The 27878-nt window shown below is 41.1% G+C and overlaps 1 protein-coding gene across 3 annotated transcripts in view; it reads left to right on the top strand.

The window, feature by feature from the left end:
- The window catches only part of KATNAL2 (katanin catalytic subunit A1 like 2), an 829719-nt gene that overhangs the window by 485652 nt on the left and 316189 nt on the right, over positions 1–27878 (top strand). The gene's annotated exons all lie outside the window — the stretch shown is intronic.

The following is a 27878-nucleotide window of genomic DNA, read 5'->3' as shown; positions in this document are numbered from 1 at the left end:
GGTTGCTGAAAACTTCTGGCTTTTATCAATGTTTTCACCATCAGTATATATTCTTGCTTGTTGAGGACATGGGATATTTTCCTTTGATTCACTTAACTTTTTGATATTTTATACTGTTCGGGATTGTTGCTGTTAGCCAATAATATGGCCCTCATTTGTAGCTATGTGTAGCAGAAGAGCTTAGAATTCTGTCATCATGACTGTCAAAAACTAATAATTATTTTTTTATGTAGCCATGATTAAAACTGTTGTGCTATACAAATAAATTCAACTCAATATAAATAGGTTAAAAAAACACCATACAGAGAAACTGATAGAGTTAAGCAAAATCATAAACTGTCTTAAAATATTATTCTTAAGCTCCTTTTAATTTAGAAACAGACTAGAAATTCACTGTTCACTGTGGCCAAGCATTTCAATGATCTGATGAGAAAAATGGAAAAAAACAGCAGTTTCCAGAAGAAGTCCTTGAATTACTAGCATCTTCATACTGAGATGATGAACTGAGGAATATGGTAAAACCAGATTTTAGGTGGTGCAGCATTTAACTGGCAACCAGTGTGGATTCTGTGGTATAGGAATAATTTGTTTAAACTGAGTACTTCTCATTATCATTTGAACTGCTGGATCTACTAGCTGTAGCTGGCAACATTGGAGCTCTCTGGATGATAAGAGTATTGCAGTGGTCAAGATGGATGAAACTGTGCCAGTAAATATTCATGTGAATAAATGCTTAATCCCACTGAGGTTCCAAGGATGGAAAGCGCAGATTTCACTACGACTGAAACATGTATAGTCAAAACAGCTAATTTCCAAAACCTCTTCCTTTTTGTAAGTTTACACTTGTTCTTTGATATATTCCCCTCCCAGGTGTTAGTGAACAGATACAGTCATACTATCTGACTGAAATTATTGATAAGATTACTAAAACTATGCATTGAATTAACCTTAGATGAAATGAAAACCTAGACAAAGGACACCATATCATCCCCACCACTCCCCCCCCAACACCACCCACAGTGTCTCACTGGTAACTCTGTGCTGTCTTCCTCGCATCATCCAGATACAGCATTTTTTCTTTTTTCTTTTTGAATGCATTGTGCTACTCTTCATGTTTTTCCTGCATAATTTTAGTGCACCTTAACTAGACAAGACTGCATTATAATAACTTTGGATAAATAAAAAATGAACTGAGTTAGGACTGTGGAGATCAGTAGGCCTCTGAAAGTCAGGGGTTGTAGATATTATTAAAAAAGAAGTTATGTACTTACCATAACATTCCATGTGAGTTGTACATCTCACCTTTTTGTTCTTACAAACGGGTTCGGAGCCGATCCCTCGGTTCCGAGTCTGCCGCTTTCCAAGCTGAAACTCTCAGAGAAGCTCGAGACCTAGTGGATATCCCATGATTTCCTGCTGTAACTCCCCAGATCTAGCAAGCTGCAACACAGGAAACCAAGGAAAGGTAACAACCCCCTGAATCGTTAATTCCAGCATAAAACAGGAATAGAGAAAGGAGGCAACCTGCCCAAGGATAGGCTGATCTAAAAAATATCAAACTGACCAAACTGACCTCCCTGCTAAGGCAACCATCACTCTCCACGGAGAGGGATGGAGGGAGGGATTGTAAGAACAAAAAGGCAAGATGTACAACTCACATGGAACGTTATGGTAAGTACATAACTTCTTTATGTGAAGTTATACTATCTCGCCGTTTTGTTCTTACAAACGAGTAGCGTCCCAAGCACCCGAATCTTGAGTGGCTCACGGGAGTACATTCCTGAGCACAGTGGAACCAAAGGAGGCCCTGTCTCTGGAAGCCCTGTCCACTTTATAGTGAGTGATGAACGTGTGAGGCTTAGACCATGTGGCAGCTGCACAGATAACATCTAAAGGCAAATGGGCAGCATACGCCAAGGATGTAGACACCGCTCGGGTAGAATGGGCTTTAACGTCAGAGGACAATGACTGATTGGTAGACGCGTAAACAAATTTGATACAGTTAGCCAGCCATCTGGATAAAGTGGTTTTTGAAACTGCATGTCCCTTCCTGTTATCAGCGAACTAAATAAACAGCTGTTCAGTCTGTCTGAAATCCATCGTACGGTCAAGGTAGAACCTTAGCTGCCGGTGCACGTCAAGCTTATGCAACATATATTCTAGTTTGTTGGTGTGATGTCTGAAGAAGGTAGGAAGTTCGATGGATTTATTTATGTTGTTCTATGAGCACACTTTTGGAAGAAAGTGGGGTTAGTCCTAAGAGAAACTCTGTCTGGGTGAAAAATTAAATATGGTGGTCTGGAGGACAATGCTTGCAGTTCAGACACTCTACGTGCGGAAGTAATGGCTACCAAGAAAATAGTCTTCCATGAAAGGAATTTCAGATGGCATGAAGAGGCTGGTTCTAACGGGGAAAGCATCAATTGTGATAATATGAGATTTAAATTCCAGGAAGAAATAGGGTGTCTAACCGGTGGTCTGAGGTGATGGGTTCCTTTTAGAAATGCTTTACAAAGCCTATGCGCCATAATGTTAGATCCATCACATCCTACATGAAAGTTTGAGATAGCAGCCAATTGTACTCTTATGGTGACAGCTGCTGAGCCCTTATTGAATAAAGAGGATAAAAACTCCAGAATGATATGAAGTGGCACCACAAATGGATCAATGTTGTAGTGAGCAACCCAATGTACGAATCGTTTCCACTTACTATTGTATAATTTCCTGGTAGACAGTTTGTGAGAGGAAACTATGATATGCTGTACGGCAGGGGACAAATCAGTAGACCTGGCTAAAGTGGGAATTGGAGCAGCCAAGCTGTCAGATTTAGGGAGAGAAGGGAAGGATGAAGAACTCCCGATGAATGGATCAGCAGGTCCGGCACTGGGTCCAGAATCCACGGTTCTTCCAGTTGATATTTCTGCAGAAAGGGGAACCAAATTTGTCGTGCTAAGGCGGGGCTATCAATATAGCTATCCTTCCTAGACTTTTGGCTTTCTGAATAAATCTGGGAATTAAGGGGATCGGTGGAAAGGCATAAAGGAGACCCGGGGGCCAATCGTGCAAGAGTGCGTCCCTTGGTTTGTTCCCCAGTGGGGGATAAAGGGCAAAGTAGCTGCTGCATTTGGCATTCACTGGGGATGCAAACAGGTCGCAGCAAGGCCGGCCCCATCGGAGGAAGATCTGTTCCACCACACTCTGTTTTAAAGACCACTCGTGAGGCAGCAGCATAGCCCTGCTTAAACTGTCGGCTATCATGTTGGAAGATCCCGGGATGTGCGTTGCTGTCAGAAAGTGTCCGGTGGATACAGCTCACTGCCATATTCTCAGGGCCTCGCGGCATAGGGGATAGGACTTGGTTTCCCCTTGTTTGTTGATATACCAGACTACCAACATGTTGTCCGTCTGGATGGCAATTGTACCTAGAGGTAGAGAGTTGTGAAAGTGCTGCAATGCTAGGAACACTGCGCTCATCTCCAGGACGTTGATATGCAAATGAGTCTCCATAACCGACCAAGTGCCTTGGATAGTGTTTCCCTGAAAAAGCCCCCCCCCCTCCACCCTATCAGGGAAGCATCCGTAGCCACTGTGGCTGCACGTTGGGGAAGAACAAAGGGATGACCGATTGTCACATAGTCGCTGATTAACCACCAAGTGAGATCTTTCTCGCAAAGAGTTGTCAATCGAATCTCGTATGATAAAGGTAGACTCTGGTAGGACCATTGAGCGAAAAGAAGCCATTGTAATATCCGCATGTGCATTCGGCCTAAGGGAACTGCTATCAAGGCCGCTGCCATTGTGCCCAACAGTTGTAATATCTGTGACGCCGGTGCTTTGTCGAGAACTAGAAGGCTGGATAACTGATCCCTCAATGAGACAATTCTGGATTGAGGCAACTTGATTTTTTCGTTGATGGTGTCTATTTCTGCTCTTAAGAAGGTAATATGCTGCGAGGGCAATAATGCAGATTTCTCGAAATTTAGAGTGATACCTAAACGAGAACAAAGATGTATTAAGTAATCTCTTGACCGCAGAAGTTGATACTTGGTGGTGGCGGTAAGGAGCCAGTCATCCAGATACGGAAACACTCGGAATCCTAGTCGTCTCAGATGAGCCGAAACCACCGCCATGCATTTGGTGAACAGCCTGGGGGCTGTGGTGAGACCAAAGGGCAGAGCTCTGAATTGGTAATGACTGGCTCCCAGCTGAAAATGCAGATGATCTCTGGATGCTCTGTCCATTTTGATATGGTAGTATGCATCCTTGAGATCTATAGAGCACATCCATTCCCCCTTTGACAAAAAAGGGAGGATTGATTGCAGCGTGACCATCCGGAACTTCTCCTTCTTTACAAAGGCATTGAGCCTGCTGAGGTCTAGAATGGGCCTCCAGTCCCCCATCTTCTTTGGCACTAAAAAGAACCTTGAGTAAGTTCTGAATCCTCTTTGGTCTGCCGAGACTGGCTGGATGACTCTTTTGTCTAGAAGATTTTGAATCTCTATCTCTGCTAGTCTTATCAGACTGGGTGGAATGTCTGGAATTTTTGCAAATACAGAGGGATTTTTTTATAAAGGGAATATGGTAACCTTTGGTAATGATGCTTTTCACCCAGGAATCTGTTGTGATGTTTAGCCAGGCATTTGGGTGTAAAGCTAAGTGACCCCCGACTGTCTCCAGAGTAGAACAGCCGGGCTTCCATTCAGGAACACTGATAGGGTTTGCCAGAGAACTGGTCCCTGTCACCCTGGTTTTGCAGACCACCTCTGCCGATTGGATGGCGTCTCCCATTTTGACCTCTTCCTCTGCCTCTGGAGGAGGTATCTGTAGGTGTGTTGTGGAAAGCTTCCTGAGGTTTCCGGAACCACGTTTTCCCACTTCGTTGCCCTTTGGGGTACGGTCTGGTTGGAGTGGAAAAACGGACTCCGACGGCAGACAGAGTCTTTCCTTCTTGCTCACACCTCATAAGTGTCTCCTTAACTTTTGGACCAAACAAGGCCGATCCGTCAAAAGGGGTGTTTACAAATGAAGACTTAAAGGCTTCCGCGAAGAAGCACAGGCGCATCCAGGATTGTCTCCTAAGAGCTATCGCTGAACCCGCTGCTCTACTCGAACCTTCGGCAGCATATGAAATGATCCGCATGGATGAGTTGACTATGGAATTTAGGGTGTTGAGTTGTGCATTCACCTTGTCAGAGATTGCATCAGCTACATTACCCTGAAGGGTGTCTCCTAGTTCTTTGAGGAGATCTCGTTGAGGACGTGTGAAATGAGTTAGGTAGTTTCGCGATCTCATGGAAAATGTCGCCGAACTGAAAATGCGTTTTTCATATCTGTCCATAGTCCTGGAATCTTTATTAGGAGGATGGACAGTAGAAGAAGACTCCGACATCTCTTTCTTAGTGGCCGCCAGCCCCACCATAGTATCTACCGGAACTCCTTTTGTTAAGAAGGACTTGTCTGATGGTGCAGTAATGAACTTATTAGGCCTCTGAGGGACTGGTTCCATGGTGTCAGGAGACTCCCATGCCCTTTGAGCAACTAGTTCCATTAGTTCATCGAAGGGCGGAGGAACCCAAGAGGTGGATGGTTGAGATCCAAAGGCCTTCAGGAGAACCGACTCGTCCTCAGTAGGGGCAAGAGACTGTCAATCCCCTCTCTGTTTCAGGATTTCTAAAATGTCGGAAAATGAGACATCTTCCGAGGGCGATCGTGGGGACCCTTCTGATTCCTCCAAGTCGGTATCTGATGTAAGAGATTCCTGGGGGGAATCTAGGTGTCTCCTCTTGCACAGTTTCTTCCTAGGCACTTCCTTGGTGGGAGCTTCCGCAGAAGTATCTAGGGAAGAGGGGTCACCCGAAGGGGATTCCTGAAGCCCTGGATCTCAACGCTTAGAAGGGATCTGAGGAGAAGAGGCAGAATGAGGCCCTTTGGGAAGAGGTAAAGACAGATCCGAGGAAGTAGTGGTCTTAGCAGACAAAACCTTCCTCATGGCATCGAAGGCGCCAGAATCCCGATTCGAAGGATTGATCAGCTCCGAAGAGATCAGTCAATCGCCCCGAACCGAGACCCCATGCTCCAGACCAGAGGACGGGGCCGAGGACATCTGCGCTGAAGCACCGAGCGGTAGAGTCAGAACAGAAGTGTCAGTTTGACTCTCACGACCGGAGTCGATGAGTGACTGTCGGTCCCGTGGTTCTTCCGTCGGTACCGAAGAAACCAAGGTTGATGGAGCTGAGGGAAGAGGATCGAACCTCGGCTCCATAGGGTCTACTAGCATCGGTTCCTTCAGCACCGGCTCCGAAGATTCAATGGGTTTCGGAAGAGGAGGAACGGAGGAAACAAGAGGCAAATTCGGCTCCAAAGTCACTTGACTCGAAGCAGATAATATTTTGGCAAGGGCCGGGTTCTCCAATAACCTTTTCACCACTCGATCCAGATCCACATCAGATCATTTGGAGGAGTGTGAAGAGTGATGGGTCGAAGGAGCCGAAGAATGCACCGACTGGAGGATAGGTGATTGGGGTGCATCGAATACCGGCTCCACCACCAGAGATCGAACAGGCGGATCGATACTCGGTCCTGAGGTCTGTGGAACCGATATTCAAATCACACCAGAGATACTCGGAGCCAGAGACTTAGGCTCCGAAGATCCTCTAGAAGACTTAGACCCTTTCGATGTCTTAGAAGAAAGGTCAGCTTTTTCAAGAGAGGCCTGAAAATCCGGTTTTAGAAGCCCTCTATCTACCAACTTCCTTCTTCTTTCTAGCAGAACTCTAGCACTGAAGGAGTGGCAGATAGAGCAGACTTTTTGCAAATGTACCGAGCCAAGACAATATACACATGTGTTGTGGTTGTCAGTAACGGACATCTTCTGTCCACAACTACATCTCTTAAAACCCGACTTTTGTTTTTTGGACATACTAAGTCCCACAAAAAAACACAACAAATAACCTTAAGTATTCTTCTATATATACAAAGGAGAAACACCGATTAAACAATCCTAGATATTATAAATGTTAACTACGTGAAAAAACACTCCACAGCACATAAACTATGTATATATAAATGTAATGATAGAGCCCTGTCAACTACTAAGGAGACACAAAAACTCCTTCAACTACTAAATTACTATAAGAAATCTACTCTACAAAACTAACTAACTTAATACTATCGAAAAAAGGATAAATCTTAAACTACAAAAATTATTTAAATAAGAAAAGTTTTCACTGGCCCGAGCTTTACTCTTGAGAGCTTGCGATCGTTGCAGCGGCAAACTAGATCTGGGGAGTTACAGCATGGAATCATGGGATATCCACTAGGTCTCGAGCTTCTCTGAGAGTTTCAGCTTGGAAAGCGGCCGACTCAAAGCCGAGGGATCGGCTCCGAACCCGTTTGTAAGAACAAAATGGTGAGATAGTACAACTTCACATTTAATTTTTTCAGCTTTTTCACATTGTTTTGATCCAGTAGTAGTTTAAGCAAGAATCAAAAGGAACCAAATTCAGTCTTATTTTTTTTTTTTCAAGGAAGATATAAATTGTGTTCAAGGTTTAATGTTAAAAAAACTGACAAAATAGTAGTTCTCAGTAAAGTGAGATGATGCTTGTAAGGATGCCAAAGTAATATTTGGGAATAGTGCCCCCCCCCCCCCCCGAAGAAAAGATTGTCATTTTATGTGTACCCTTCCTGGTGTTAAATTAGAATAAAATTAAAAGAACAAATCAACTACAAGGGCAAGAGACTTAAACCTCAACATGGCTATAAATAGGATGTGCTGGAGGGACAGATTCATCACCCAGAGACTCCCTATGCTGTGGAACAAAATCCCGGTACATGTGAGGCAGAGCACCTCGCTGGCTTTGTTCAAGAAAAATCTTGACCAATGGATGGGAGATCGCAGGTATACCCCAGGGATAACCTCAGTGTCACTGCTTGACAGAGGCACAGCAAAATAATGGGCATAGTATCCTTCAAACTAAAGGGGTGGCGAAAGCCACAAAACTCTGGGCTAGGCTTATAAATGCCCTAGGGCAGATAGCCTAGTATGAACCTATGAACCTATGAACCACAGTCATATATTTCAACTTGTTGCACTCCTATATAAATACTACATGCCTCCTTACCCCATCCACAAAAGACAGCTACCTTCTGTCTACTGCTTTGCTATTGGACTTGGATTAAAGTGAAATAACAAATAGCCACATTGATATATATCAACTTGTTATCAGATGCATGTATACAGAATGGCTCCTTATCTCTACCCTGAAAGACGGCTATACATGTATAATGCTTGATTGCAAGGAAAGTGAAAAAATAATAATCCAGTACTGTGTTAGAGTCATAAATGTAGTTCAGGACTGATCTGTTTGCCATTCTGGAGAAGGAGACTGCATACTGATGGTCATGTGACTCAATTTCTGTATATTTCCTGTTATCTTAATGGCCAGTTGGATTAAAATGTCAGCATGGGGCACATCCTTGCCCTGTAGTAGCAGGCGTTAGTAGTGTCACTTAACAAAGTGTTTGTGTAGCGTGGAATCGCATCACACCAAAACAAATTTTGATCCAGCAGCTCTACTACAGTTCTGTGTAAAACCATACAAAAAAGCAAAGTGGAGTTTAACCAGAATAGGAGACCCATTGCTGTTAGACATAGAACATATTTTTAAGGGAAGTCCTGCCTTTTGGATTTTGTGGCATTCTAGTAGGTAACATCAGAGCATGATGAAATACAGACAATACAAACTACTTATCTTGAACTTACTAAGGTATTTGACAGTATTCCAGAGGGAGCATATTAACAAATGCAGTTGTCAGTTCAAAGCACTAAGATACAAGTTATCAATGAGGGTGAGTACCTTTGTATCTAACAGTAATATCTGACTGGTGAGTACTATTTTGGCCTGTTCTTCTTAGATGTAATTGTGGAAAATGGGCTGTGGGTAAATAGATATTATGCTGATCACAATGTGGGTGACATGATTATTTAATAAAAGATAACAGATTTCTCCAAGATGATCTACAAAAAACACAACCTCACTTGTTTGTCAATAAATGTCAAATCATGAAACTTGAAAAAGAACCTAAATTATAATTACAAAATAAGTAGTCAAATTATAAAACAGACAGTATTATTAAAGATCTAAGGACATCAGTGGACAGCTTAAACTCTAACTGACTTGTGCCTGCCAAAGTCAGAAAAGCATATATTTTGTAAGCCATCTAATTCTAAATGGCATGTCTAGTAATCTCAGGGGACATTGAATAGAGCACTACATTCTCTGGCCTTTAAACAAGCCATCTGAAGCTATTTGAAAAGTTATAATTCCTGAGTTGAAAAATAATAGGGTTAAAAAATGTGAACTATTCACATTCAGAAAGGCTTCATGAATTGTTATTTTTTTTTTGTATTTTTACATGTACTTAGTAGAGATTTATGCCTGATATACAAGTTAATGTCTGTGCCTGTAGTGGATGACTGCAGGAGCTAACGCAAAGTTGAGTAATCTAATACTAAAGATGAATACTTAATAATAGAAAACTATATTCAAATAATAATAATAATAATAATAATAATAATAATATAAAACTAGATTATACAGCATTTTCCAAAATTACATTTTAGGATTCACCTTGCAATCAGAAAAGTTGGTCCTTAATCTCCTAAAATAAATAGAAACATGGGAAATAGGAGGATATGCCAACATATAGTTATGAAAGTTACCCTTTGTGAAGGTCATTAGGTCATAAGCTTGATAGCTGAACCTATGCATAAATGTGTTCATGCATTCATAAGTTTTGGTCTCCAGTGTTTAGGCTAAAAGCTGTTTAATACATGAACTCCAAAATGTTGGGATAATAAACTTTAGCAACCATCCACGCATCTAGTTGAACTTTAAATAATAAAGCATTACCAGAATCTCTTTTCCTACAGGAGATGCTGTTCCATATCCTAAGAATACCCTGAATAATGAACCTAGTTATTAATATAGTTCTATTTCAAGAAATTTAAAAATTCAGATTACAATATTTGTGAGTCAGATTGTTTAAACTTCATTCTAAATTCGACAAAACTTGTTAAATCTCATCTTTGTATGCATTATTGACATGGATTGCTTCTCCCTAAAATACCTGTAATGCAGACTATATAAGTGAAGCTGTTGGCACCTTTCCTTATAAAATAAATCTTTAACAGGTGGAATATACTTAGTAAATCTCTCATAAACTTGCCCCAGTTTAGGTTGGGTCCTATTGGTTTTACATATACAGTTATATTCTAACAATGGTCTAACCTATATTTTGTATAAGTCAGTCATGTTACTAGAATCATGTAATTGACATATTTTTTGGCATGCAACCCATTTGTCTCAGAGCTTTACTCTTAATAACAGTCTGATGTTGATTAACTAATAATTTGTAGTAATGATCCCTAAGGATGAGATTTTTATCTACTTCTGATAATACTTATTCACCAAGCAATACATTGTTCATCGTTGTTTTGTCAAAATGCATGGCATGGCACCTGTTGCTATTATAAAATAAACCATTATGTTTGGCCCAATTACAATGTTTTTATGAATAGTCTTCATTAGAGATGGCCAGACAGTAGTCTTACCGGCTCAGTCCCTGGCATCAGTATCATATTTCCTAGCAGTATATACTGCCCCACCATAAGCCATTGTTGGGCTTGGTGGCTGGCTTCAATAAGGTGTATCTTTTGATAGCCCTACTTCTGTTAAGTATCGACATACAGTTCTTACTGCACATTACATTTAAACAACATAGTCCATTGGGGTCTATATCAGTTCCGCGAAAATCCATTTCAGCGAATACCAAAAGAGCGACACGTATTAATCGAACAGCGAATAGACCGAACGCACTAAACCGCAAAATTTAAAACATCGAACGGTCATAGTCGGCCAACCCCACCACCCACTACATACTACCTACCCAAACAAAATAAATAAACCACATACATACACTAACCAAACCCTACTCCTAACCCTAAAGTAAAGCACCAAAACTCAACTTCTAACCCTAAACTAAACCCCACATACACAACTATCTATGCACTATCCTTAACCCCTCCCTAACCCTAAGGTCCATAACTACCGCACACTTCCCCTAAGGAGATATACCCAAACAAAATAAATAATACACATAAATACATTTAACAAAACCCTACTTCTAACACTACACTACACTAAATCTTACATACATTACCTATCTATACACTTACCTTAACCCGCACCGTACCCTAAGGTCCATAACTATCACACACTTACCTTACGGAGCTATATCGCAGACGGGCCAACCAAAACACTTTGACATTTCGGATTTCACTGTTTTGGACGTTCGGCATTTACGTAGTTTGCGCAATATGTGTCGATCATTTCATATTCGTGGAAACGGAGTTTCGATCGTCTGATAGGAACCCAGTCCATTGATGCCCCTTTGGAAGAAATCTTCTCCCCATCTACCTATTCATACTGCTGTCATTATTCGGTATTATCAGGTTATTTTTGTAAAGCATCTTCATTAGTACTGATCAGATTATTTTGTTTCATTAATTTATCTTCTTGCTTTTATCAACTTTCTCTTAAGGATTGTCTCTTAAAGTGCGTTATTTTCTAGGTAAGGCACCACATTCTATGGGCTGTGAACTTTGCAAAACCTTCAGTGCCACAACCAATTACAGGAGCTTAACAGCTCTGAAGCCTTGCATAGTTAGGGAAAAAAACTGATACAAGTAATTAGCCTGAGGTGTAGGGCAAAGTAGAGAAAGTATTGTAGATTTTACAAAAAATCCATGTCCTTATACTCTTATAAAAAATGTAAATACCCTAATGTTTTGGAAACAAAAGGAGGAGGGTAGGAAAACTAAACGCCTACTTCTTTTAAGTTAGCAGAGATAATAAAATTTAAAGTGATTATACCCAAGGTTGCAGATGAGATATCTTCATTGGTTCCCACTGTAAATACAAAACTCTTGAGTATTAGGAACTATCAAAAGTGCACCCAGGAAAGGCAATGCCATTATCCCATGTTAATCTACAAATTGATTATAAGATCTTGTTGAAGAATATGTTAAATGGATAGCTTGTTAAAGAGGGGCAAGCACACTCCTCTCCTTTTTTTACCACCTTACCTGTCAAACATTGCAGTCTAGGTTTTTCTATGCCATATGAATATATTATTTTCATATTTAAAAACAAGGAGATGAGAGTCAGAATCTCCTAAAGAAGAAGAGAAAGACAATAAAACAATTATGCTTTCTCCTGTTGTTTATTGTATAGAGGATGAACATATTGACCATTTCTCCTCAAAGATGTTTCATTCTCAGAAGCAGTGAACTGTAATAAAATACATTATAACTGGGAGACAGGCAAGCACATTAGGTAACCATTTGAAATGTCTGGACTCACCAGACATTTCAAATGGTTACCTAAGGTGAAATGTCTGGACTCACCAGAGAAAGTCCTGAAACACAGAGAGTAAATGGCCAAAAGAACAGAATTAGATGTATCAAGTCTAAGATGGCCATTTTGTGGATATTCCATTTTCTCCAAAGTATGGTGATCTTGGAGTTGGTATATACCCATTTGGGGGGTTGTGCATGGGGGGGCTTGTCCTCTGCAAAAAGAATTTTAAAGGAGAAGAGCGATGTTTAAGTTTTGCTATTCTCCTGTATTTGTGATCTTTTTTTCCAGGCTTTTGGCATTTAACATTGAGTGCTGACAATTCAGTAAGGAGCCAGCATCTTGTATATATTTTGAAAATATTCCTGGCACACATTTTCCTCAGTTTACCATTGTCTTCAAGCTCCCTTTGACATGCTTCCTATTCTTCAGTCTGTCATAGCTCACCATGTATTTTGTAGTAACCCACTGCGACCCTTTACTGGGATGTTCCTTCTTTGGATGAAGCCAATAGACATGAGCAAGAGGTATAGATCACCATACACAAATATAATAAGAGAACAAGCTGTAGCCATCATTTTATGACTAGTTGAGATGCTTTGTGTATATTTTGTCTTAACTCTTCCCTAATGTGCTGGAAAATATAAGAGTGGGTGCACACATGGAGATTTCAAGGCTGGCATCTTTCCTCCATGGTCTAGCACTAATCTTTTGCCTCTTCCACTTCCATTGAATGTTAATGCCTCTGTCACTGGCTGTCAGCCTCTACAAGGAACTGTGGCATAAGCTACCCCTAGCATGCTCCCAAACCTTACCTGTTAAGAGAGGTGAACTGGCATTATCTTTTCCATCCTCTCCTGCTCTAAGTTGCTTCCTCCTATGTCCAGGATGCTTTTCTGTCTATGCCACTGAACTGACAGATACTTTGGAAATATAAGTGCGTCTCTACCTTAATCTTTGGCAATCTCCTATCTTCTTCATGAGATCAGAGACATCATGCAGAACACCACCCAGAAACTTGATGCTCAGACTGTAGCTCTGAAGTGTTCAGTTGAGTTAAACTACACTGGGCACCAAAGAAACAACCAATGTAAGACAGATCTGGGATGGTGGATCTGCAGGTTGATCCCTGGAAAAGGGCACTTTTGCTAGGCACCCTGCTGTTTAATAAAGGTTCTGTAATCTTTAGCAAGAATAGGAAGCTGTCATCTTTTTATCCCAACAGAAATTAACTTATATTATTATTCAGGATTGTGCTGGGCCAAATGCAAGATAGTATTAATTAGCTGCCAAAGTGAGGAACAATCAAACTAAACAGACTTAAATGCAGGATATTATTAACCAGCTGTTACATGTCACAACAAGGATATTATTCAAACTGACCAAACTTTAAAAAAAAAAAAAGTATGTTAGGAGGTCACATGACTAAATGTAGTTAAGACACTAGAAGTGCATCAGTGTGGCCAGCAATACGTATACTTATGTAAATACTCCATACCTTGCTAAACGTCTAGTCTTATCTGCAGTATAGTAAAACAATTGTTCTGGACACCTGCCTCAGCCCTGAAAAAAATTTGGAAGAATGTTACAGGGATGTGTTATGATCTTGAAAAAGAAATACAGAAATGAATTCTGGATTAAGGGAACTTTTTAACACCTTTACTGATTTATCATTTAAGACATAGATAATGTTTTATTTGTATAAAAGAAAACAAACCATATTAACATGTTCCTAGTTACAAACATTATAATTACATAAGTTTTTATAACTATCATCAGTCCAACATTACATAAATTGCTAAATTCCTGCATCCCCTTAAATCTCACTCCTGTACCAAGCATTATTGCACATGCATTGTTCTAGAATTTTCATTTTTCTATGTAATTTGTTCCTACCCTTTTCTAAAGATCCCACTTCCAGTTCTTTTGTCTCTGTTATAATATTCAATACATCAAATACAGATAGTTTAGACTTTGATTTTGATTTTCTAGTAATTGTTTTTTGGCAGCCACCAGAATTAAACTTAGCAATTCAGATCTTGTATCCCAGCTCAAAAATCATTTCCTTAGCTACATCCATTTGTTCGCCCAATATTTCTGCCAGAGTATGGTATAGGGAATTTTTGAAGCCTGCTATATCATTATAGTCCCCAGACATATGTTCCTAGTTATCTGTTTCATCTGCATCACACCTCCAACATTTGACATCTATTTGAGAAAAAAATGTTTGGAGTCTTCTTGGGGTGGATACATTTCTGTGCAAACATTTCCCTTCCAAGTAAGACTCCTAAATCTTCTAGACTTTGTTGCATACTTGGGAGCCATACATATGTCCTCCCTATTGTAAAGTGTTTATCCAGTCTCTCTCTTCCCAATCTTTTCTAACCTTCTCTGATTGATTCCTTTAGTTATCATACCATATTTTATACAATGTACTAATTATTCCTTTAACAGTAGCTTCTATTATAGATTCAAATAAAAATATTAACAGAGTAGATCTTTCACTTAGGATTCCTCATCCCTTTCTCTTTGCCTATACTCTGATATCAGTCCCTGATAGGGAAGGCAGTCTCTAGCCTGGAGTCCAAATATCTTTTTGTCCTGTTACCTTCCCTCTCTAGTTATTTGCTGCCAATACCATGGTTCCTTTGCCACTTTTCTCCATTAAGTTCCAGACCTCTCTTGCCTATTGTAGGCATCCCTATCAGCACAGTCTCCTTTTTCCATTCTCTTGCTGACTTGGTTCTTAAAATACTTTCTGCTACTTTATGAATATAATAATCTGTATGGCTGTTATTCTTCCCAAGGATCTACATGCAGAATCCCACTCTGATCTTATTTCGTGTCATATCATTATCCTCATCATCCTCTTCACTTTGTAGCTCTAAAATATCGCTTCAAATCAGGTAATCCTAACCACCTTGTTGTGTTGGAAGGATCAAAGTATCTCACTTGAACTTTGCCCTCTTCCCCTCCCAGGTAAATGCTTACAACTCTTTATTAATTATTGTAACTTCTTCTCTTGTTGATAAAAATATTCCTGACCTGTATATAAAACTAAAGGACTAAAACATTTTCACTGCTTGTGCCTTGCAAATGTCCAAACAGAATGTCTGGAGAAAACCCATGCAACAGAAAAACAAAGGGAGAGGGAAGTTGGAACACTCTACGTATCTGGTAATTGTAGGCCAAGACTGAATTCCTCAAGACCTTGGAGCTGTGAGGTAGAGATCTTAAGCACTGAGTCACCATTTTGCAAGAAGCCCACTCTGTACAGCATCAGTAACCTCAGAGATCTTGTCCAACATATCTGGTGGGATCAGGGGGTCTAAATCAGAAGCCAAGCCCTGAGGTGTTTGACCTGAACCATGTGGGCATCTTTGGCTTGAACAGATAGGGCTTATTTTAGCACTGACAAACTTGAGTGCCTGATCTGCTTTAGAGAATTGAAAATACATTTTGGTCTTGCTTTCCTAAATGTTGCGATGAGACACAAAGCTACATAGAAAGTAGGAAATGTGTACATCAGTCCTCCACAGCATATGAAAAACAATGCATCCTCCACTATCTCCCTTTTGCCCTGCTGTATCAAGTAGATTAAGGACACTGCATTCTCTTGACTGACCAGAATTAGTCTCCTTTATTGAAATTTCCCACTTTATCTTATTTTTCATATTTCATTTCAGTTTGCATGTTATCTGTTATCTTAAAAAGGAGTTAAAAGACAAAATTGTTAAATACAATTAATTGCAGTATACAGGCTGACAAGTTCCTGCCTCAATCCTCTGTGCCTCATAACAAAGTTCAGGGAAGAAGACTTAAAGAAGACATGAGCTGTGAATTCAGAGCTCCAGGAGAGAAACAGAAAAGTGACTTTACGAGTCTGCTAGCTCATTCAGTTCCCCAGGAATGTAAACTGCTGATATTGTTTATTGTCTGTGGCCCACTGTCAGACAAGCATTACCTCCCTGCAAAGAGAGAATGAATTTCCATCCTCTTTCTTGCTCAAATACCTAGCAATGAACAGGGTGTTTAACTGGATGAGGAGTAACTCCAGAAGCAGCTTTGTATTAAAGACCCTCAAGGACAGGGGAACTGATTTTGGTTCTAACTGGTTATTGTAGAGCCCCCCTTCCAGTGTAAATCACACACTTTGCACCATGTAGGAGCCTAAGTAGACTTTCCACCCTAGAAGCAGAGTGACCATCATCGGACCTTCCAGTAGGTTTTGCTGCAGAAAAGCAAGGCCTGTCAAAAGTTTAGCAAGTTCCACCACTCTGACAGGGATCATCTCCAAGCAACAGAAGTCTCACAACAAAAGCAGGAACATGAATTTGCAGTGGATTGGAACCACTGGCACGTCATAGTCCTTTGCAACACCCAGATCCTCTGGCATGGAAAACATACTCTGATGATCATGGCACTCATCATGTACACAAGACAAGATTTTGCACAGTGTCAGAATGGATCCTGTTGTGTTCTTAACTAGTCAGTAAGGGTCAAAACTTCCTAGACTCTTCCCAAGAGCAGGACTGACTAATTCTGAAGGGTTTCCCAGTCAGTGCTTTTAAAAGCAATCCTCTGAGAAAGAGTCAAAGGGTAGTTGCTACAGTTTATGGTAACTCCCATGGACTGAGGTCAGACTTTTTTTGTCCCAGCTTTTATTCATTGTTACAGGCCAAGCCCTCATGCCCCATCCATGCCATATATTCCAACTAACTCCATACTTTCTCAGACTTAATTTGGTATTGCTGGGGCTGGTCACAAATCCAAGGCACTGGTGCTGGGCACATCTATGCATCTGTCTGGTGGGGGTTGTAGTATGACCTACCTACACATTTCCCCCTCCTGTTTGTGGCATTGTGGTTTTGTCCTGAGTAGGCATGCAATGTGAGCTAGCAGCGTATCACCCTGTCTCTGCAGCAGTTCAACCAGGTCCACTTCCCACCTGCCAACCATACCTCCTCTAGTGATGTTCCTGGTCACTGCCAGAGAGTGTCTCTAAGAGACACCCACATATTATCCATCCCCCAGGATGGGCAGTCCCATCCCTCCCATGCCACTCCATCTGTCACCCAAGCCACTAATTGAACCCAAGTTAGCTGGGTCAAAGTTAGGGCTTTATCCATTCATGCCATTGGAGTGGCTGGTTCAGACAGAGTCTGCTGCAGGAATGTCTGTAGGGAGTCCCTGAAAGGAGTTGCTAGTAGCCAGTCATGCAAGTAAAGAGAAACATGGAAGATTATTTTTATAGAAGACTCCTGCCATTATGGCCAACACCTTGGTAAAGAATCTGGCTGCTAAATAAAACTTAGATGATAACATTCTGCAGTGGAAATGATGCCTACCCTGAGTGAACAGGATTTCCAACAGGGAACCCAAATGTGATGTGCCAAAAGGCATTTTTCTTGTCCATACCATTCAGGTGACCTGAATAAAGGAAGGGCATAAGTCACTGAGGTTCAGAATGGGATGAGACCATACAACTTTGCAGTAAAACCCTATGCCTCTTCCAAGAGCAGGCTTGCCTCTTGCAGCCCTTTGAACAATAGAATCAGGATCTTTTTTAAGAGATCCCTGAATGAGTTGATTTACCCACTTCTGATGTGGGAGACCAGTGAGGTTGTTGAGCTGACTAAGTCAGCATGTGCAAAGCTCACCAGACTCTTATTAATTCTGTTGCAGCAAGTTTAGGCAAGCTCCCTTCCCTCAGAATGGGTGAATCATCATCAGCTACTCATTCCCTGCCTACTTTGGTTCCTCCAGTTCCTATGCCACTAGTTGAACACTGGTTGTCTAAGGCACATTAAAAGCTTTATACCATAGGTTCATAGGTAGGTACTAGGCTATTGGCCCAAGGGCCTATGTAAGCCTAGCCAACAAGATTCCCTGGCTTACACCACCCAAGAAAGTTATTTTCCTGTGCCACTGTCAACCAGAGACACAGAAGTGATCCCCGGGGTGTATTTCCTATTTTCCATCCACTCATCAAGATTTTTCTTGAAGAGTGCTAATGAAGAACTTTGCTTGACATAGATGGGTAGCCTGTTCCAGAGTATGGGAAGTCTCTGGGACAGGAATCTATCCCTCCAGCATGTCCTGTTTATTGTGGTGACAAGGTTTAAGTCCCTAGAGCATGTAGCTTGGAGGGATTGGGATTTCTTTAGGTGTAGCATGTCCAACAGCTCTGTGTTTGACATAGCTTTATATGTTAGGCAGAGATCACCTCGGAGTAGACGATATGCTATGGAGTAAAGCTGGAGTTCTTTGAGACAGTCAGTGTAGGGCATTTGTTTAAGGCCAGTAATCCTTTTTGTGAGGTAATTCTGTGGCCTTTCCAGCTGCTGCAGATGTCTTGTGAGGTACATTCCAAAAAGGGCATTGTACTCTATAATGGGTCTAATGAGTGTCGAGTAGAGGGGAACAATGACCTCTTTTTTCCTGGATGAGAACCCTTTTATGATGAGGTGTGCCATGTAGAAGGACTTCCTGACTACTGTGGCAATGTGACTATCAAAAGAGAGACTACTGTCCACCTGGGTCCCAAGGTCTCTTATCACACATTCTGTGTTAAGTAGATTGCTGCATATGTGGTAGTTCATGGGTACAGAGTTTTTACCAAAGGGGATGACACTGCACTTTTTGGCATTGAGCTTGAGGCCATGGCTCTGACACCAGGCATCTGTCTCAGCAAGGCCCTTCTGTAGGATGTCCACATAATTTGGGGACTTGACTATGGCTCGTAGTTTGCAGTCATCTGCGAACTTCACTAGCTAGAGGCCTTTTGTGTTAGCCTGTACTTCAGAGAAGTAAATACCAAACAGGAGAGGTCGCAGGACGAAACCCTGTGGTACTCCACTTGTCACGGCTTTGAGGTCAGATTTAAGTCTGCAACTTTTACAGTGTGGGTTCTGTCAGTGAGCCAGTTGGCAGCCCATTTTGTGACGTGGGGATTTATACCTAGTTTAGTGAGTTTAGCTATAATTCCAGAATGGGGGATGGTGTCAAAAGCCTTGGCGAGGTCAAGATAGGCTGTGTGAACCACCTTGCACTCATCTACAGCTTTGATTACTGCTTCAAAGAAGTCGATCAGGTTCAGGAGGCATGATCTGGCTTTCACAAACCCGAACTGGGTGGGATCCAGAGTTTGGAGGTTACCAATGTCTTTGTTTATGAGTTCCATGATGATACATTCCATGGCCTTGCAGACCAGGCTTGTCAGGCTAATAGGTCGATAGTTCCTGGGATCAGTGGTGGCTCCCCCTTTGTGGAGTGGGATAACTGTTGCTGTGCACCATTCAGTGGGCACAAAGCCTGATGCGAGGCTATTATTGAACATGGTGCTTAAGTGGGGAGACTGTTCTGAAGTTCATGTAAAACGCAGCCTAGGATGTTGTCCGGACCCATGGATGCTGTGTTTTTGGCTTTAGAGAGTGCAGCTTTTACCTGCGTAGTTGTGATTACAGGGACTCTGCATTCTTCCTGTATAGATATGGGCCCTTTAGGGGGTGGGGGTTAAAGTTAGTACTGAACCTATCTGCCAGGATGTTGGCAATATCAGTTGGTTCTGTAATTTTTGTGCCGTTGTGCTGTAACTCGGAGCAGATATGGGTGTTGCCATCGAGATTCTTGACATAGCTATAGAATGCTTTGTGGTTGTCCTTAGAATTAGTGGCGATTTTGTTTTCGTAGCTAGCTTTGGAGGATCTTATAAGGGATCTCAGCTTCTTACTGAGGCTGACCAGGGAGCTCCTCCACTCATGGGATTTTACTCTCTTTTTCAACAGTTTCTTCCTTCTGTTGTACAGTTTGTTTATGGCAGGGGACCACCAGATTGGCTTCCTTTTTTGGAGGATAGCGTCTTGGTTCTGTTTGGGATAGCACGATCCATGCACTCATGTAAGTGCTTATAGAGTGCATTTGTGGAGGATTCAGCAGTTGTAACTGTATTGTCCATCTGCATGAGTGTCATGAAGTTCACCACTTCTGTCTTAAGAAGCATGAAGTTGGCTTTGGAGAAATATTTTACCATGGTTTTCTTAATGAGGGTGGTGGCAGGATGTGGATATCAAGGGTGACTAGCTTATGGTCTGATCGGACCAACGAGGAGTTGACTTCAGGTGTAGAACACCGGTCACTCATGTTGGTAATGACTAGGTCTAGGATATTGTTGCCCCAGGTGGGGGTGTGGATAAGTTGATCCAGGGCATTGGAGTTTATGAATTCCAGAAAGCATTGAGCTAAGGAGTTGGTACACGAGTAGTTTTCCCAGTTAATGGTGGGGTAGTTGAAGTTGCCCATTATTAGGGTGTTTGGTTGAACCCTAATATTTTCCAGTACATCAAGGAAAGAGGAGTAGGAATCCTGGGGCATGGTGGGGGATCTGTAGCAAGCTACAATTTGGATTGCAGTTTTGCCTAGAGTTAGTTGCACTTGGATAACCTCAGATGCATTATGATGAGCAACTTGCCTGGAGGTGTGGATATCCTTAATGAATATGGACACCCCTCCACCTTTGGTTTTTCGGTCCAGGTTACATGGCCAAAAAGTGTGGTATGAGTTATAGCCTGGTAGTGCAGGGGTGCTGTCTGGAGCCTTGAACCAGGTCTCAGTCACTGCATAGATATCAATGTTCTCCATTTTAAGGAGTGCCTCGAGTGAGTGCATTTTGAGATTTAGACTTCTAGCATTGAGTAGCATTACCCTCAGTTTTTGTTTGCCTGTTCCTGTTACGGCGGTGAAGTTGTCATTTGAACCTTGCCTAAAAAGGCACTATAGGGGCAGCAAGAGTCTTAGCCAGTATCCGGAATACCAGGGGCGACAGGTACAGGCCATCTGTGGCAAAGCATCGTGGTCTGTCGACCATGTCATTCCAAGCAGACAGATACTGGATCCTATTAGAATGACACCAGTAGCTTAGCCAATTGTTGAAGTAAATCATTTTGTCCTTGTACTGCGGTATCATTCTGCGCGATGGCAGAATGCTACTCAGGGCTAGGGTCATACCTGCCTGGGCTACAAGATCAGAGAGCTCTTCTATGTCTCTTTTCATGTAGTCCAGGGAGATACGTCTCAGGTCATTCACACCAAGATGGACAATGACAGAGTCATATTTGTACTTGTTGTGGAGTGACCTGAGTGTGTGGGTTATGTGGTGGATTCTGGCACCCAACAGGCAGCTGACAGTAACCTTCTCCTTGTTTAGCCTGGTGAGTGGGACTTCAGTGTGCTTGACTATAGAGTCACCTATGACTAGTATATTGGGTACATTGTTTTGCATTATTGGCTGTGGTTGAGTGGCACACTGAGTCTGTGGGCTATGTGTCATTTGGGTTGTGTTGGGGGATGAAGGTTGCTTGCGTTTCTGGTCTCTGCTGCTTAGACAGATTATTATTGAGAGCCTCTGTGAATGTTTTTGTGGTACTATGTGTGGATTTTGGTGGTGTAGATTTAGTGAGACTATGTGATGAGTGCGCTGTGGTGCGAATGTTTACCTTCTCCTCATGACTGTCAAGTTCAGTCTTGGTTGGGAGAGCTTTACCTCCAGTTTGGCTAGATAAGTGCATCTCTCACAGGTTGTAGTGTTGGGTGGTAGGAGGAGAGGGTTGTCTGTGTACATGAGTCAATTTCTACATTGCCTCAAGATGCCTAGATTCATCTCAATTCATGAACCTTCTCTTCTACTAACTTTGGCATTACTAAGTCTTCCACAAATACTTCTATTTGTGGCTTTTCTTGGTTCCCACATTAATCTGCTTTATACAAATTTCATTTTTAGTTTTATTTATTTATTTACAGTTTGTTTGCCAGGATAGTCCAATTAGGCCACAAGGAGCCATCATTTATGGTATAAAGCTTTTATCATTAAAAGCTTTATACCATCTCCATTGATGAGCCTTCTCTTCTTCTAACTTTGGCATTACTAAGTCTTCCACAAATATTTCTGTTTGTGGCTTTTCTGGGTTCCCACATTAATCTGCTTTATACAAATTTTATTTTTATTTTTTATTTATGTATTTGCAGTTTGTTTGCCAGGATAGTCCAATTGGGCCACAAGGAGCCAGTTTTCAATGGAGTCCTGGGGAGAAAAGCTCCAGAAAAATACAAATACATAGTAAACATTGCAGATTTACATTACAGATTATCTCATAGGAATACAAAATAAACATAATAAGAAAAGTTTAACAAAGTTAGAAAGCATCAGTTTGTAAAACAGCAACAAAAACACATTTTTTACACAAAAGTAGCAGCATAGGGTAACTGTTAAGTAGTTGGTCAAATAGCTCAATAGAGCTGTGGAATTATAGGAGGCAGTGATGGCGTATTTAGTTTTAGGAGACTAGGAAGTGGTATTAGAAGGATTAGGTAAGATGGGAACAGGGAACACAAATTTTCATAAAAATTCCAAAATCTCTCTTAATACCTCTATAGAATTAGTGGTTACATTTCTTGTCATAGCCTTGTTAAACTTGGCTACAACTCTTTCTGCTTTCTTTTGCTAAGTCATTGTGCTTAAATTTTTGAGCCCTAGACCTATCAGAAATGGTTGCTTAATAGCAACCTTTCTAAAATCACGCATATAATCCAAATATCCCCTTATTTTTTCTTTAGCACTCTGCAGTTGCTCCTCCCCTTGTGAGACTCCCCTTCTGCAGTACTTTATACTTTGTCAACCTCTCTAAATAATTCACATTACTTTTTCCCATCTTTCTCTTACACTTCTTTCTACAGTGTTTTTAAACTTCATTTTCACTTTATCCCCCTTACAAGCTATGCCTTCTGAAATAATTTGTTTCCCCCAATAATTCTTGATTCATATCCACTACTCACTTCATATATTCCTCTTTTTTTGCAACATAGAGGTAGGCAAGTGCTAGTGTCTAATTTTTACATCACTGCCCTGCATCTTTATCTTTGTTTTTATTGGTGCATGATCTGATATAGTTAGTTAATGGAACTCAAAGCTTTCAATTAAATACACATGCTCCTGTGACATATAATTGATATCCAGTCTAGCCCATTTATTGTTTGCTGGGGAAGAATATGTAAATTTTGTCAGCTCCTGCAACTAATGTCACAATTCTATAACAAATATTTTTATATACTTCAGAACTATACCTTTTTTTTGCAGTCGTTTCTCTGATATTTTCTCCAGTCCCCACACATACATATTCCCTACTAAAATCTTGTTATTTCTTTGAAAATTCTCCTAGGTTCTGGGATACCAAGACAGCAGTAATCATTTGAACACCTAAAAGCAAAAAAAGTTTTGAACTGAGAATTATTAAAAGCAGCAAACTACTATAAACATTTAGTAGAAATTGGTAGGTAAGATGTCTATGAAGTCCAGAAGATCAACAAAAGAGAATAAAATAAAGGAACAGGAACAAGAAACCCCCAAGGGGAACAAAAAGCAGTGAGAGACAGAAGAAGTGGGTGGCAATGGTAGTTGAAGAAGAAAAATCTCTCAGTCACCCTAGAGAGGAAGAGTAACTTAAGTGCATTCTGAGATTTTCAAAAGTGGCTACCTGTTGGAAAACATAGAAGCAAATAACAGAAGGCTACTGGAAATAGAATATATTTTAACGAGTCATTCAAGTGAAACAACTGATATGCCAACTATTGAAAATGAGATGAAAAAAAATGATGGAACAGTAACTAAATATGAACAAATGGCACAGAAACTGGCTGAACTTGAGAACAGGTTATGCACAGACAACTTGAAGTTTACAGCAGTACCAGTGTAAATCAAATGGAAGGACTTTAAAGACTTTGACAGATTGCCTCAGGACATGGACTTAACTTAACTGTTGCTGATTTTAAAATAGAGCACATGGAGTGACTATTCCTAACTTAAGACTGACAAAGCAGGTGGGACCTATATTGATTAAACTGTAGGCATACCAGCTAAAAGAGAAAACTCTTTTGATTTTTATGGAAAAATGGAGCAACCTCAAAAGTTGGAGTCTATGGGTGTGGGAAACGATTTTTCACTGTAAACATGAACTAACAGAAATGCTTTTCTCCCTTTCATAAAACTGCAGAAATTAAACTTTTACCCACTTTGGATTAAAAACCTACACGGATCTTTCGACAAGCACAATATGAAATGGCAAAAAGAAAAGAAATTGGAAGCAATAGAAGGGAAAGAAACACATAACCAGTCAAAAAAATTAAAAAAAGCAAACTGTGGATACTTTGGTGGAGAGATTCCCTTTCCTGTTTTCCGAAAGAAACTGATGGATAAAACAAAGGGATTGAAATAGCTTTCAAAAATAGTAGTAGACTCCATAAAAACAACGCACTGGGAATATTGAGTGAGGACAGCACTTAAACTGGATATACGTTTCTATGGACACAAATGTTTGAAAAAACAAAAATGTACATTGCACTCCGAATGATACTTTAACTCGTTGCTTCCTACAGGAGTATAGTCATCAGGAAGGTAGAGTTTGTGTGTATCTTGTAAGAATATACTCATCATTCCAGGAGACTTCCCTCTACTCCTGAAATGAGTATACTCATCACTGTTTTCAAACTCTAGTTTCCCTGGTAAAGGTACATACATTAAACTAAGGCAGCAAGGTGGCATCTACAAGCTGACATGATTTGCTGTGCATGCCAGTGAAGTAGTCATCATGGGATGTGCAGAGCTGTTATTAGGGAGTCTTTACAAAAGTTATAACAAATATGACATGTTTCCATGTTTATATTAATAATGCAGAAGTAAAGTGTGATACTGTCTTCTTCCGGATGATATATTCAAGTACTGGGTGTTAGTAAAAAATGACACTAAAAGCTGATGGAAATGTGAATACATTCTGAGATGCAAATGTTCTTATGAAAAAGGAGTTATGACTATTACTTATGTTTTCACGGCTGTGTTAATTTCATAAAACCTATGTGACCTACAGGTGAACAAATGGTGCCATTTATATAAAACATTAATGAACGCAGTGTTGCTACTAATAATTGCCATTTAACACAAGTGGTTTTGCAGATTAATATTGTTTTGAAATATAGCGAAATTATATACATAATTTTCATGGAACGAGCAGTATCAAAAAAGGCAGTATGTTATCCGCTCTTATAGGATCATTAGATCATAGGAGGTTACTAGGCTAATGGCCCTGGGGCCCTTAAAAGCCTAGCCAAGAGTGTAAAGAAACTTCAGTCAGCACCTGTCACTGAGGGACACAGGTGGAACCCCTGGGACAAATTTGTGGTTTCCCATTCACTCATCAAGGTTGTGCTTGAAGAGGGTCAGCGAGATACTCTGTTTGATATGTATGGGAAGTCTATTCCAGAGACTGGGCAGCCTCTGGGAGGCAAACCTGTCAAGCCAGCAGGTTTTCTTGATGCTACATATTAGATTCAGGCCTTTTAAGTGGATAATGCGCAAGTAGTTAGACTTATGGATATGGAGCATCTCTAGTAGGAAAGGGTCTGAGATTTGCTTGTAGGCGAGACACAGATCACCTCTGAGCAATCTGTATGATACCAAGTAGAGTGATAGTGATTTGAGCCTGTCCACATAGGACAGGTGTTGGAGGCCATGGATTCTCTTTGTGAGGTATTTATGTGGCAGTTGGTGCAGTTGTTTGGAGAGGTACATACTAATTAGGGCATTATACTCAATTATTGGTCTAATGACAGAGGAGTACAGAGAGGTAATAACCTCCTTTTTTCTGGATGCAATCCCTTTACTTATGAGATGAACCAAGTAAAAGGCTTTTCTGACTACTGCCTCTACATGATGGTCGAATGTGAGATTGTTAACCTGAGTATCCAAGTCTCACACCACAGGTTGTGTGTGTAGGCGGTTGCTGTTGATGTGGTAATCATTAGGGCCTGTGTTTTTGCCAAATGGTATGATGATCATTTTTTTGCATTTAGCTTGAGGCCATGACTTTGGCACCAGTCATTAGTTGCTGTGAGACCCTCCTGCAGTATATTAACATCATCTGGAGAGTCACTGACAGCACCCAGCTTACAGTCATCCACAGTCAGCCACAAGCCTTGTATCTTTGCCTGGACCTCTGAGATGTAGATGCCAAACAGTAGGGGACCCATGACAGATCCCTGGGGAACTCCACTAGTGACAGGTCAACTGTCGGAGGTGGAGGTGCGTATTTTGACCTTCATGGTCCTGTTGTTGAGCCACCTGACCATGCACCTGATGAGGGAAGCATTTACACCAAGTTGTGTTAGCTTTTTGATGATGCCTGAGTTGGGGATTGTGTCAGAGGCCTTGGGCAAGTCAAGATAAGCTGTATGTACTGACTTTGTCTCATCCAGGGCCTTGGTGGCAGTCTCAAAGAAGTCAACCAGGTTCAACAGGCAAGATATTCCTTTGATGAATCAGAACTAGGTGGTGTCAACTGCTTGAAGATTGCCTATGTCCTTGTTTATGAGATCCATAATAATACGCTCCATGGCTTTACAGATCAGACTTGTCAATTTAATGGGGCGATAGTTTCCAAGGTCAGTAGTGGCACCAACTTTGTGCAAGGGGATGATGATGATGGCAGTTCTCCACTCTGCTGGAATGAAGCCTGTACTTGGGCTGTGGTTGAATAGGGTGCTGAATAGCAAAGCTAGTTCTTGCTGGAGATGGTGCAGAATACAACCTGGGATACTATCAGGTCCCATGGAAGCTGTGTTCTTTGCCTTGGATAGGGCCTTTAACACTTGATCTACTGAGATGTGAGGTGTGGGACAAGTATTGGGGATGTCAAAAGGGCCTTTGGGAGGACAGGGGGTGAAATGTGCACTGAACCTATCTGCTAGCAGGTTGGCTAAGTCAACAGGATAAATGTAAGTGATACTGTTAAGTACTAATTTGGAACACATCTGGGCTTTGCCATGGAAGTTCCTGACGTAACTGAAGAAGGTTTTGGGGTTTCCCTTTGTTTCAGAGGCTAGTTTCAATTCATAATTGGTTTGGTGGTGTTCAGTAGTGATCCAATTTGCTTGTTGAGGCTAAGAAGGGAAGGAGGGAGTTTTTCTAATTTGTAATTTGTTCCCTTTTACCCTTGGACAACAGTTTCTTCTTTTTCTTGTAAAACCTGTTGGTAGAGGATGTCCATTAAACAGGTTTGAATTTCCTTGAGGAGCAGGTTTTAGTTCTGTTGGGTATGGCTGATTCCATGCAGTTGTACAGGTGCTTGTTTACTGCACTGGTGTACTGTTTAGCATATATGTCTGCATTCTGTGAGGAGAGCAGTGTTGTGAAGCTATAGATTCCTTCCATTAGAAGGTTGTAGTCAGCTTTTGAGAAGTTTTTTAGCTTGATTATGGCTGAGGGGGTTGGGTAGAATAGATACTTTGAATGAGACAGTCCGATGATCTGATCTCACCAGGGAAGAACATACTATGGGAGTGGTGCAGCAGTTGCCTATGTTGGTGAGAACCAAGTCCAGAATGTTACTCTCCCCTTGTAGGGGATGAGATGAGCTG

Source organism: Protopterus annectens, chromosome 1.part1 (assembly GCF_019279795.1).
Source record: "Protopterus annectens isolate FY-2018-M chromosome 1.part1, PAN1.0, whole genome shotgun sequence".
NCBI lineage: Eukaryota > Metazoa > Chordata > Ceratodontiformes > Protopteridae > Protopterus > Protopterus annectens.
Note: the sequence above shows the minus strand (reverse complement) of the source record. Positions and strands in the feature narration are given on the sequence as shown.